This window comes from Typopeltis vanoorti, chromosome 1, assembly GCF_054136105.1.
Source record: "Typopeltis vanoorti isolate ZY-2024b chromosome 1, IOZ_Tvanoo_1.0, whole genome shotgun sequence".
Lineage (NCBI taxonomy): Eukaryota > Metazoa > Arthropoda > Arachnida > Uropygi > Thelyphonidae > Typopeltis > Typopeltis vanoorti.
In genome coordinates, this window is record NC_143549.1 from 147,382,338 (window position 1) to 147,396,202 (window position 13,865).

The 13,865-nt window shown below is 35.4% G+C and overlaps 1 protein-coding gene across 1 annotated transcript in view; it reads left to right on the forward strand.

The window, feature by feature from the left end:
* The window catches only part of LOC150110522 (rho GTPase-activating protein 19-like), a 103,506-nt gene that overhangs the window by 87,338 nt on the left and 2,303 nt on the right, over nucleotides 1-13,865 (forward strand). The gene's annotated exons all lie outside the window — the stretch shown is intronic.

The window sequence follows — 13,865 nt, forward strand, 5'->3', positions numbered from 1 at the left end:
GTTTTCCTTCAGCATTTCATTAGTCCGGTCCACAACAAATATGACAATTATCCATATTTTTTATGGACCTAACAACAAACATGACAATCAGCCATCAAAATAGGCTTTAATTAATTGGGTTTAATGACACTATGATTCAAATTAACAGTGAATTCATAAGTTCATCTATAAATTACATAATGCTTGATGTGCTTTTGAGTTTGATTTTCTGAAATGTATACATAATGTATAAGATAGTGGAAAAATCATCCTTATGTATAAGAAAGGTGATAAAACTGACATAAATTATAGACCTATAACTCTTCTCCTAGTCCTTTATAAGCTTTTTGCAAAAATTCTAGATAACAGAATAACCACATAGAAAGAATGAATGAGGACATATGGCCAAATATTGCTTGGAAATATAAATCAGAGGGATGTTATCAAGAGGAAGACCCAGAAGGAGATGGGCAGAAGACTTTTTAAACCCTTGAAACCGTTACAGGCAAACATTTGTCTAATATGAGAAGCCAAGAAGAAGAATTATATTAAATTTCCATCAACCAAGAGAATGGGCAGGTTTTGGCACATCCTCCTCAACTTTAGATCATTTACAAGCCTTAAATCAATAATTGGGGGGGGGATATAATACACTTTTTTTTTTCATAGATTATGAAAAGCCTAAGAGCTTTAAAACATATAGGAATAGACCATATTTATATTAATATATTAACTCATATATATATATATATATATATATAGGAGGGGATTCAGGAGTAACAAATTTAAATTGAAAAGAAATGGAAATAAAAAGAGGAGTCAGGCAATGAGACTCAATCTCACCAAAATTATTTGCCACTACTACTGTTGAATATGCTATGAGAAAACTGAACTATAAGAAAAAGAGGATTGAATATTGATAATAGAGAGTCATCACCATCATTACCTATAGGTCCACTGCCAGATGACTCAAATCCTGCAAACTCTTTCCACACCATACTTTCGCATGATCTACCCATTCTTGCCTTGGCTGTTCTCTTCTGTTTATACCATCCATTGTACCAAGCATCAAGGTTTTGATCTTTTTGCTGTTATCCATTCTTCAGATAGGTCCAAAAAAACTAGGGTTTTCTTTGAATTATTTTCTGTATTAGATTTTTCTTTACAGTTTACTTTGTGATACAGTTCTTCATTTATTTTCTTTTGAAAGCCAATATTCATCTCAGAATCCTTGGACATTACCCATGACTCACAACCATAGAGAGCACTTGTGAATATGCATGTTTCCAGCACTCTCAGCTTTATGGGAAAGCTCACTGATTTACTCTTCCATATCTTGTCCATTGCCTGTAGGTTTACTTTAGCATTTGTTATCCAGGATCTTATTTCTTTCATACAATTTAAATCATGCTTCATGTTGCTCTCTAAGTATGTGAAGTTCCTAACCTCTTGTCCATTGACCTTTAATTGCTTTTCAATCCTCTTCATTCTCTCTCTCTGAATATCATTGTTTTTGTTTTATCGATGTTCATTATCGGCCCATATCTCTTTCCTTCTTCACTTCTGCACCGTTTTTTCTAGTTCCTTTTCATCATCATCATCATCATCAAATTCCTGCCATGTACCCTCAAGGGGTGTACAGGATATGATAGTACTACATGAAAAAAATTACATCATTATTAATTTCCTATCTACAATTTTCCTCCAAATCATCTGTTACTTGTCAAGACTCCAACATTATCAGATCTTATATTTCTATCGTCTAAAGCACTTTGTACCGTATCAATCCACCTATATCTTGATCGTCCTCTGGGTCGTTTTGCTGCCAACCTGGCAGAGAACACTTGTTTTGCTAATCTTTCCTTGCCCATTCTGTTTAAGTGACCATACCACCTGAGATTAGCTCTGCTAACACATTCCTGGATGCTGACAATGTCAAGTTCTTTCCTAATATCCTCGTTTTTAATATGATATTGCCATTGACGCCATCTGTTCACACCTATAATCTTTCTCAGGACTCTCATATCTGTGGTCTCTAGTCTTTGGTCAAGTGTTTTACTTCTGACCCAGCTCTCAGATCCATAAGTTAAAACTGGTTTGAACACTGTCTTGTATACAGCTAATTTAGTGTTCCGACTAATTTCTCTCTTATTCCATATGAATTTATTCAATTGACTTCCTACCATACCAGCTTTGCTGATTCTGTTGTCTATTTCTATATTTAATTTACCATCTTCAGTAAAAATCGTACCTAAATAGCTGAAATGTTTTACTTGTTCCACGGGTTCTCCATTCACAACACAGTTGACATTTTCGATGATTCTGCCTATTTTCATTGTCTTTGTCTTTTTATTGCTGACCTTCATACCATATCTATTACAACAGCTATTCAATTTAGTCAGAGAATCTTGCAGATTTATTTAGAAGTATAACATCGTCTACATAAAGCAAAGAGCTGACATTAACATCTCCAATTTTGATATCAGGTTTAATACCACTTTCCTTCATAATGTGATCCATATAGATAATGAATAACAGAGGGGATAATGTACATTCTTGTCTCACACCAGATTTAACATTAAACCATCTTCCTGTACTTCCTTCAATTCTAACTGCTGACTTACAACTCAAATAAAGACTAAGTATTGCTTGATATAATGCCCCATTAACACCATATAACTGCAGCGTATTGAATAGCTTCTCTCTTGGCACCTTGTCATATGCCTTTTCCAAATCGACTAAACTTAAATACAGATCTTTGTTATATTCTCGACTATTTGTCGTAAAGTGAAGATCTGATCCTGACAGCCTCTGTTTGGCTTGAATCCAGCTTGTTCTTCTTCACCAAGCTTTTCTTCCACAATTCTTCTCAACCGTTTCTCAAGTATACTTGCATAGATCTTACCAGGAACACTCAGTATGGAAATACCTCTGTAATTCTCATATGCAGTTTTATTTCCCTTTTTATATATGGGTACTATGAGAGCTCTACTCCAATCATCGGGAATTCGTCCCTCTGTCCAGGCTTTCTGAACTATGCAGTGCAGCCACTATAAGACTTATACCTCCATACTTGAACATTTCTGGTCAAATATCATCTACTCCTGCTGCCTTTCCACATTTCAAGCCTTTCATGGCTTTTTCTACTTCAAGTATGGATATGTATTCCCGACTGCATGCCTGGTCAGTGTTTTTTACCACTGTGCTGTCATCACTGCTTGTTTCATTTAGCAGTTTTTCAAAGTAATTACTCCATACCTCAAGGATATCTTTTTCTCCCGTTTTCATGTCACCTTTATCATCTCTAATTCCTTTTATAGCACTCTTTCCTCCATTCTTAAGCAATAACTTCCAGAATATTTTGCCACCTTCTTGATATTTATTTTCTATATTCTTGCCAAAGTCCTCCCATGACTTTTGTTTAGCTAGTTTTACACAGTGCTTAGCATTCTTGCATTTGTCTCTATATTCTCTACGAGCACAAGCTGACTTATTTGACAGGAACTTTTGATATGCTTTCTTCTTTTCCTTCACTGCCTCTTTAACTTCCTGTGTCCACCAGGGAGTTCTGATTTTTTTATCCTTACAGACAACCTCACCACATGCCTCTCTGGCAGAATCAATCAATGTTTTCTTCAGAGTTTGCCACTGAATCTCCAAGGTTTGATTCCAGTTCTCAAACTCTTTCATTTTTTCTTCAATAATCTTTGTGTATTTTAGTCTACAGTTCACATCTGAGAGCTGCTCAACTTTTATTCGCTTTAAAACTTTCTTACATGTTATTCTTTTCAATATGAAATTCAATTTTATCCTGCTCAAGACTAAATAGTGATCACTTCCAATTTCAAATCCTCTACACTCTGGTGTCCTGCACCAGGGAGAAAACATCACTATCAACAATAACATAGTCAATGAGACTTTTCTTATTCCTAGCCTCTTCTCTCCATGTGAATTTGTGCACATTTTTATGTTGGAACATGGTGTTAGTAATAACCAGTCCATGTCCTGAGCAGAAATCCAACAGATATTTGCTATTATTATTAGCTTTGCTCTTTTCTCCAAATTTTCCCAAAATATTTTTGTATGTCTCGCAATCATTTTCTACTCTGCTATTTAGATCTCCAACAAGGACCAACTTTTCCTTTTTCATTGTGTCAGTTGCTTTTTCTAAAGCCTCAAAAAACTCCTCCACTTCTACCTTAGTAGAGCCTTCTGTGGGACCATAGGCACAAATAAGTCTCATTGTCCAGTTCCCCATTCTCATATTTGCCCACATTACTCTACTTGAGACCGACTGCCATTCAAGAAGATTAGCCTCGTATTTTGTGTTGAATACTATGGCTACTCCTTCTTTTCCTTGATTGTCATTGCCTGAATATAACATTTTGTATTTATTGCTCAGAAAGATCTCACCAGTTTTGGTCTTTTTTGTTTCAGTCACCCCTATTATGTCGATCTGGTACTTATCTAATTCCTCAGCTAGCTCCATTTCTTTGCCAATAAGGCTTCTTTACGTTGATAGTACCGATCTTTAACTCTGGTGATGTTGAGTTGGGGTTTGTTTTCAGATTTGTTCCAGTAGCTGACTTTTCGCTGTTCGCCTGGTTCCCTGACGAAAACAACGGGGGCCCCTGTTTAACTGCGCGATGGAATTCTGTCATGTTGTACCATCATTTTTTATTTTGGGTGCTTAAGGGTCAAAGGGGTGCTTAAGGATCAAAGCTGTATAACTGAGAGGAGACCTCCACATAGCCTTTAAAGGAATGCGGAGAACCGACTAGGGCTTCTGACCTAATGTCCAATCCTCACCTTCTCGTGGTGCACCCTGTTGAGTATCTACTTGGATACTGAACGAACGAGGATGGGCTGGCAATTTGGGATTTAGCCGACCAAATTGTATTCTTATTGGTTAAACCAAAATAAATAATAAAATAAAATAAAAAATAGTTCCTCTTCATCTTCTTCAATAGTGACTGTCATCTGCAAATTGCAAGTTACCTTAGTACCTTGAAATTCCTCCTATATTATCCTTTGACATCCATTGTTCTTTCTAAAAGCAGGATAAAGATGCTTGGGGATATCAAGTCCTTGTCTCATGCCTCTTGTTGTCTGAACCCATCTTCCTATTTCTCTACAGTTTCTCACAGCAGCCTCTGCATTGTCATTGATGTTCTGTATGAGATATATCATGCTCTTGTGCAGTCTATACAATTCCAGTATAGTCCATGCCACTTTCTGATCTATACTGTCAAATGCTTCCTGAAAGTCAACAAAGCAGGTGTAAACATTTTTATTTTTACATAGAGCTTTCTACACAGTTTATCTTAACATTAGTATTTGGTGCACAGTACTCTGTCTCTTCTAAATCCTGCCTGCTCATCTTCCAGATTCTCTTCCATTAGTTTCCTTATTCTTTCTGTTAACATTGCCATAAGTATACTTTTACCACATGATTTGTAGATAAAGAATAGTTGTGATAGAGCACACTTTAGATAGGCTACAATTTGATTTGCTGATGATGCTATACTAATAGCAGCATCACCGAATTAGAACACATTTTTGAATTGCATGAAGTAAGATTGGAGATAGGCCTGCAAATATGGACAAATCAAAATAAATCAAGGAGCTAAAAAAAAAAAAAAAAAAAAAAAGTCCACACAAATAGATATTAGGACAAATCATTACAAATCATCATAAACTTGATAATGATTTTCAGCTAGATTAACAACAGGATGGAAAGTTTTTAGCTATTATAGAGATTTATTTGAAGGCAATTTTCCAACTTACTTTAAAAAAAGTCTATAACCAGTGTATACTCCGAAGAATGACCTATGGTTGTGAAACCTGAAGCCTAACTATGAAACAGCTAGATAGACTGAAAGCAACATAATGAAACATGGAAAGAGCCATTTTGTGGATAACAGTTAGATTTAAAAAAAAAAAAAAAAAAAAGAATAAATGGATAAGGAAGCAAATAAAGATAATGGCAGGACTTGTGATGAGAGAGTCTGACTACAGATGGATAGAGAACAAGAACTGTTTATTGAAAACTAGGTAGAACATTGGTAAGATGGGAAATGAGATATAAAGATGTTATGGACATTTATAGTGAAGAGATGCAGAAGATCAGCCAAAATAGAAGAAGCATGGAGAGTTATTCATCCAGCAGGTGTACTGAAGGAAGCTCTTGATGATTGTGAGATGCACCTCAACTTTGGCTTTAAAAATATAGCATGTGATTTTTTTTAAAGCAATACTCAATTATAATTATCCAGTATTAGAAGAGGGGTGCTTAAGGGTCAAAGCTATATAACCGAGAGGAGACCTCTGTTAGATCCTGAATGGAGGATTTTCTAAATTATTCATTCAGAATCTAACATGAAAATTCTGACTAATTTAAGATAATACCTGCACATCAGCAGAAAGTAAGAAAGACCTTGTTTGTTGTATATGAGAATGTGTATTAATATGCGTAATGTATTAGAAATATTTGTAGTCAAACGGAAAACTAAACTAGAGAATTATGTCAGATTAGTGATTCTATGTGAAAGAAATATTAGCTTAAATTTCTGTCCTACTAAGCTATCTAAAATAACGTAAGTTGTTAGACAGGTAATGAGTAACAGTTCAAAGGTCACGTCTGAACCGCATGTAACGATCAGAGGCCATAGTATATGCAGAAAGTGACGTAAGTGCACTTTCCGTGAAGACAGCACCTAATAGCAAAAGGGAAAGTAAGGGATCATCTTAAGGGCATTAAAACTAAAGGGTCATGCAAAAAAGGATACAGCAAAAAAAGAAGGCGCTAGAACACAGAATATAAGGCAATGCCCACCATATTGCAAGAGCTTTTTTCCAGATTTTCATCTTGAGGATTCTTGATCGGTGGTCGGAGAAAAGACGAGCAGGGTGCAAAGATGTCGGACAGTGGGCTGTTTTCCTGATTATGCTGAAGAAGATTCCACACGGAGCCGTATGTGAATCATCAGCCTATGCAGAATCATTTTAGTAGCTGGATGTCCCATCGGAAAGGAGCAGAGATAGACCTCAGTCGCGGCAGAAACTAGTTCGAGTCCGGCAGCAGTAGAAAGGACGATGTAGCCAAAAGGCCAGGCACTGAGATAGCCAATCAAAGGATGACCAGAACAACATGTGGTAGTTAATAGACCTTCTGAAAGAACTAGGTAATGAAGAGATCATTGTTATATGTTACGGAAGTGATAGAAGATAGAAATTTGTTTGATTAAGTAATGTGGACAATCCTTTAGAGAACTTTGATAAGATTTCGTGTTTTGAAACAGCTGATTCTGTTGGACAAGGAATTGTCAGGAATGAATCTCTAATTGAATGTGACTGAAATGATAAGTGTATTTTGTTTAGTAGATAACCTTAACTGAGAAAGCAACAAGTTGTGTAATATGTACTTTATGAATAGCATGCATGAGAGGATCTTAATTTAGTGTGATATTGTCATTGCCTTCCATTGTTTCGTATGATTAACATTTTGATCTGTCTAGGTGAATTTGATTAATTTAGAATTGTTTAACTACCTTAGCATGAGATTTAACTTAGCAAGAGATTTAGAAGTTTTAGTATTTTGATTCAATTTAGTTGTACTTGTCTTTTAATTCCAATAAACATGTTTTATTGCATATGCCTGAGTCATGCCCGAATTTGAGATATCAATTTACCACTAATGAAATTAGAACCTTAGCGGGAGAAATTTTAGATATATATATTTAAGTAATAGATCATTGGTCATGACTGCAAAGTACCGATATCTATTTAAGTGTATGTTAGAGTGTATGCCATTGAATCTAGGAATATTTCCCTGAACTTGAATTAATTCCTGTTATAGGATACTAGCTGGCGCGGTATAATACAAATTTGCCAGTATCCGAAAAGGGAATATCCCTGGGTAGAATCAAGTTAGGCTACACATTAGAGAAGATAATAGCGATTATTATTGATATAGTAAAGATAAAGAAAATAGAGAGAAAACAACGACATAACACCTCCACATAGCCTTCAAAGGAATGCGGAGAACCGCCCAGGGCTTGTGACCTAATGTCCAATCCTCACCTTCTCGTGGTGCATCCTGTTAGGTATCTACCTGGATACTGAACAGACGAGGATGGGCTGGCAATTTGGGATTTAGCTGACCAAATTGTATTCTTATTGGCTTAAACCAAAATTTCAAATGATGGTACACCATGACAGAATTTCATGCTGGCTGGAATGTTGCCTGGTTAAACAAGGCCCCCATTGTTTTTGCCAGGGAACCAGGGCAAACAGCGAAGAGTCAGTCAGCTACTGGAACAAATCCTAAAACTTGCCACAACTCAACATCACCAGAGTTCAAGATCGGTACTATCAACATAAGAAGCCTGAATGGCAAAGAAATGGAGCTAGCTGAGGAATTAGATAAGTACCAGATCGACATAATAGGGGTGACAGAAACAAAAATGACAAAAACTGGTGAGATCTTTCTGAGCAATAAATCCAAAATGTTATATTCAGGCAATGACAATCAAGGAAAAGAAGGAGCAGCCATAGTATTCAACACTAAATACGAGGCTAATCTTCTTGAATGGCAGTCAGTCTCAAGTAGAGTAATGTGGGCAAATATGAGAATGGGGAACTGGACAATGAGACTTATTTGTACCTATGGTCCCACAGAAGGTTCTACTAAGGTAGAAGTGGAGGAATTTTTTGACGCTTTAAAAAAAGCAACTGACACAATGAAAAAGGAAAAGTTGGTCCTTGTTGGGGATCTAAATAGCAGAGTAGGAAATGATTGGGAGACATACAAAAATATTTTGGGAAAATTTGGAGAAAAGAGCAAAGCTAATAATAATGGCAAATATCTGTTGGATTTCTGCTCAGGACATGGACTGGTTATTACTAACACTTCCAGCATAAAAATGTGCACAAATTCACATGGAGAGAAGAGGCAAGGAATAAGAAAAGTCTCATTGACTATGTTATTGTTGATAGTGATGTTTTTCCGCTGTACACCAAAGTGTACAGAGGATTTGAAATTGGAAGTGATCACCATTTAGTCTTGAGCAGGATAAAATTGAATTTCATATTGAAAAGAATAACATGTAAGAAAGTTTTAAAGTGAATAAAAGTTGAGGAGATCTCAGATGTGAACTGTAGACTAAAATATACAAATATTCAAGGAAAAATGAAAGAGTTTGAGAGCAGGAACCAAACTTTGGAGATTCAATGGCATGCCCTGAAGAAAACACTGATTGATTCAGCCAGAGAGGTATGTAATGATGTTGTGTGAAAGGATAGAAAAATGAACTCCATGGTGGACACAGGAAGTTAAAGAGGCAGTGAAGAAAACGAATAAAGCATATCAAAAGTTCCTGGCAAATAAGTCAGCTTGTGCTCTTTGAGAATACAAAGACAAATGTAAGAAAGCTAAACATTGTGTAAAACTTGCTAAACAAAAGTCATAGGAGAACTTTAGCAAGAACATAGAAAACAAATATCAAGAAGGTGGCAAGATATTCTGGAGGTTGTTGAAGAAGCTCAGAAATGAAGGAAAGAGTACTGTAAACGGAATTTGAGATGATAAAGGTGACATGAAAACAGGAGAAAAAGATATCCTTGAAGTGTTGAGTAATTACTTTGATAAACTGCTAAATGAAACAAGCAATGATGACAGCACAGTAGTAAAAAAACACTGACCAGGCATGCAGTCAGGAATACATATCCATACTTGAAGTAGAAAAAGCTATCAAAAGCCTGAAATGTGGAAAGGCAGCAGGAGTAAATGATATTTGACCAGAAATGCCCAAGTGTGGAGGTATAAAAGTCGTACAGTGGCTGGACAGAGGGACAAATTCCAGATGATTGGAGTAGAGCTCTCATAGTACCCATATATAAAAAGGGAAATAAAACTGAATGTGAGAATTACAGAGGTATTTCCCTACTGAGTGTTCCAGGCAAGATTTATGCCAATATACTTGAGAAATGGTTGAGAAGAATTGTGGAAGAAAAGCTTGGGGAAGAACAAGCTGGATTCAGACCAAATAGAGGCTGTCAGGATCAGATCTTCACTTTACGACAAATAGTTGAGAAAGCATGGGAATATAACAAAGATCTGTATTTAAGTTTTGTCGATCTGGAAAAAGCATATGGCAAGGTGCCAAGAGAGAAACTATTCCAAACGCTACAGTTATATGGTGTCAATGGGGCATTATATCAAGCAATACTTAGTCGTTATTTGAGTTGTAAGTCAGCAGTCAGAATTGATAGAAGTTCAGGAAGATGGTATAATGTTAAATATGTTGTCAGACAAGGATGTACATTATCCATGCTCTTATTCATTATCTATATGGATCACATTATGAAGGAAAGTGGTATTAAACATGATATAAAAATTGGAGATGTTAATGTCAGCTCTTTGCTTTATGCAGATGATTTTATACTTCTAAATAAATCAGCTACAAGTCTGCAAGATTCACTGACTAAATTGAATACCTGTTGTAGTATATATGGCATGAAGGTCAGCATTAAAAAGACAAAGACAATGAAAATAGGACATTGAAAATATCAAGTGTATTATGAATGGAGAACCTATAGAACAAGTAAAACATTTCAGCTACTTAGGCCCAATTTTTAGTGAAGATGGTAAGTTAAATATGGAAATAGACAACAGAATCAATAAGGCTGATGTGGTAGGAGGTCATCTGAATAAATTTATATGGAATAAGAGAGAAATTAGCCGAAACACTAAATTAGCTGTATACAAGACAGTGTTTAAACCAATTTTAACTTGTGGATCTGAGAGCTGGGTTAGAAGTAAAACACTTGACCAAAGATTAGAAACTGCAGATATGAGAGTCCTGAGAAAGATTAGGGGACATGATCAGATGGCAGCAATGGCAATATCATATTAAAAACGAGGATATTAGGAAAGAACTTGATATTATCAGCATCCAGGAATGCATTAGCAGAGCTAATCTCAGGTGGTATGGTCACTTAAGCAGAATGGGAGGGGAAAGATTAGCAAAACAAGTGTTCTCTGCCAGGTTGGCAGGAAAAAGACCCAGAGGAAGACCAAGGTATAGGTGGATTGATACAGTAAAAAGTGCCTTGGAAGACAGAAATATAAGACCTGATAATATTGGAGTCTTGACATTTAACAGACTGATTTGGAGGAAAATTGAAGATAGGAAGTTAGTATTGATGTAAATTTTTCATGTAGTACTGTCATATCCTGTATTCCCCTTGAGGTTACATGGCAGGAAATTGATGATGATGAGTATCAGATGATGCTAAAAATACTTCATTATTTTATTCCAAATAATCAAACAATAGTGCAGTTTTAAAATCTTAAGAATTGTTGAAAATGACTGAGTTATAAGTATACTTGACTGTGGTCCTCATAATTGTCTCTCTCTTCTCATTCTTCTGTTTTAATATTTATTTTTAATTGGCTGAACTACTATTGTAGTAATAGTGGTATTTGTATATTTTTAGAATTTATTTTCTTTATCTATATTTATATTGGATTTTTATCTTTATCTATATTGGATTTTTTTTTGTATATTTAAGTTTATACTTTGCTGTATCATGTAAATTTCAAATTGTATTGGCAGCTGATTCATAATCTGAAGAGGTAGTCACATTCAGCATTACTGTGCATGTGTGTTGTAAACATGTGACATATTGCAACATTATTGCTGTTGTTGTGAACAGAGAGTTGATGAACATAGTAGTAATGCATGTTATCATCTGTGGTGCAGCGTAAGATTGATGAGTTGAGCTTCAGCAACTCTTGCAGTTTCCTAATCTTTGAAATATTATTGCTTTATAATAGACGTTTGAAGGCTTTTCAGTGTGGATATTTCATACAGCCTATTTTCAAAGAGCATGGATGCATGTAATTTTTTTTTCAGGTATTCCAAAAGTAGTATTTGAGATTGTCTTCAACTCTGTACCAGTCTGTCAGCTATTATCGTGATACCAATGTGCTCTAAATCAGTTTTTTATACCACAATTGTTTCTTCATTTTTGAGTGAGGGGGGAGAGAGACCTGCATTGGTGCATTTTGAATGGTATACTACCATTTCTTACTGTTGTTGTGAGCTTAGAATTGACATAGTTCATTAAGTATTCATAAAGCATTAAAAATATTTCTGATCTTTATATTATGCTAATTCTGCTATAACTAACAGAATTAGCATTTGCAAGAGGGTAAAAGATCTTAGATTTAAAAAAAATATTTTATAATTAACATACTACAGAAATAACTATGTAAATATTTTTTTAAATTCTTTTATCATTTTCAACCATTATTTTATTTATACATAATTTAGTACTTTATAAATTTTTATCCTTATTTTGAGCTTGTTTTTTTCAGCTACTCAGAATTAGTTCCTAATTTATAACATCCAAATCTTGGATGATCATAATAGTTAATAATTTCACATGATATAAGCTGATATTTTAACACTATGACCAGAATAAATGAGCCATATCCAATATTCAAGAAGTAAATTTTAGAGTTGTTTTAATTTCTGTAATTTATTTCCTGAATGTTGAATGTTGAACTCTGTGTATCAACAAAATAGGTAAACAAATCAATAGAGATAAGAGATACTTATCTCAAACTGTTTCATCTTTATAGCAAGATGGAAGTATATATGAAAAAACAAAAAGATCTAACCTAGGCACTTGGCACCTCCCTAGTATTTATGATTATTAGTGATGAAACATAGGTTTCATCAAACCAGGTTATGCAAAATATGTTTTGCATAACCATATTCTTCAATCTTATTATCATTGCACAGATATCTCCAGATAGTCCAAAGACTTGTTGCATGGACCCTGAAATCATTGGCAGATATAGCACTCACAACTGACTCCTGCAATCCATTCCAATCACCAGCTGCTCTCCAGGTAAAAAATCTAGTCCTCACACCCTTGCTCACCCTATGCTCTTGCTCGATTTCCAGGGATGTCTTTTCTATCCAAGAAATATTTCCTCTACATCAATCCTACAAAATTCTTTTTAGGAACTTAAATGTTTCTATCATATACCTCTCTTCTGCTTATAAACAACTTTTACAAACAACAAACACTCATTTTCACAGGAATCATTCCACAGACTACTCACCATCAACAAATCCAAAGCAGAGAATTTGTTAGGGCCAAATGCACTAAGTTTGCATCCTTTTCAATGACATTCAAGTGTTCTGGTCTCTCTCTCACCAAGGCTGTAGATAAAACATCTGTTCTTCCATGTTTCTACCTTCATCATTTTGGTAGAACAATATCAACATCTAAAAGACAAGCTAGACCTCTTGGCATCAGTCTTTTTCTCTGACTCTTGTTTAGATGATGAAGGCAAATCCCCTCCCACTATTCCATGAAATACCTGCAACATTCCTCCTCTTCTTGTTTAGATGATGAAGGCAAATCCCCTCCCACTATTCCATGAAATACCTGCAACATTCCTCTTCTTATCTTTCATCAGAAACGTATTCAATAGTCCCGGTCCAGACGGTATCCTTCTAAATGTGGTAAAAACTTCTCCAAAATTAACACCTATCCTGTGTTGCTTGTATAAGCTGTTGTATTCATATGGCATTGACGGAAGCCTTTATCCAGCTTGTCCCTTTATCCAGGGAGATCATAAAACAGCCATCGGACTATTGTACCCCATTGCCTTCACCTCACTACTCTTGAAAGTAATAGAGACAGTCATAACAATAATATATGGATTCCGACATTCTCCTTCTACAGTAGATCTCGTTAATCTTATCACCTTTGGGTGTTACCATGGAAAGATTTGGAGAAACTTGCAGTCACTTTTGATCTTTCCAAGACATCTGATCATGTCTGACATTGAGGTCTTTTTAATT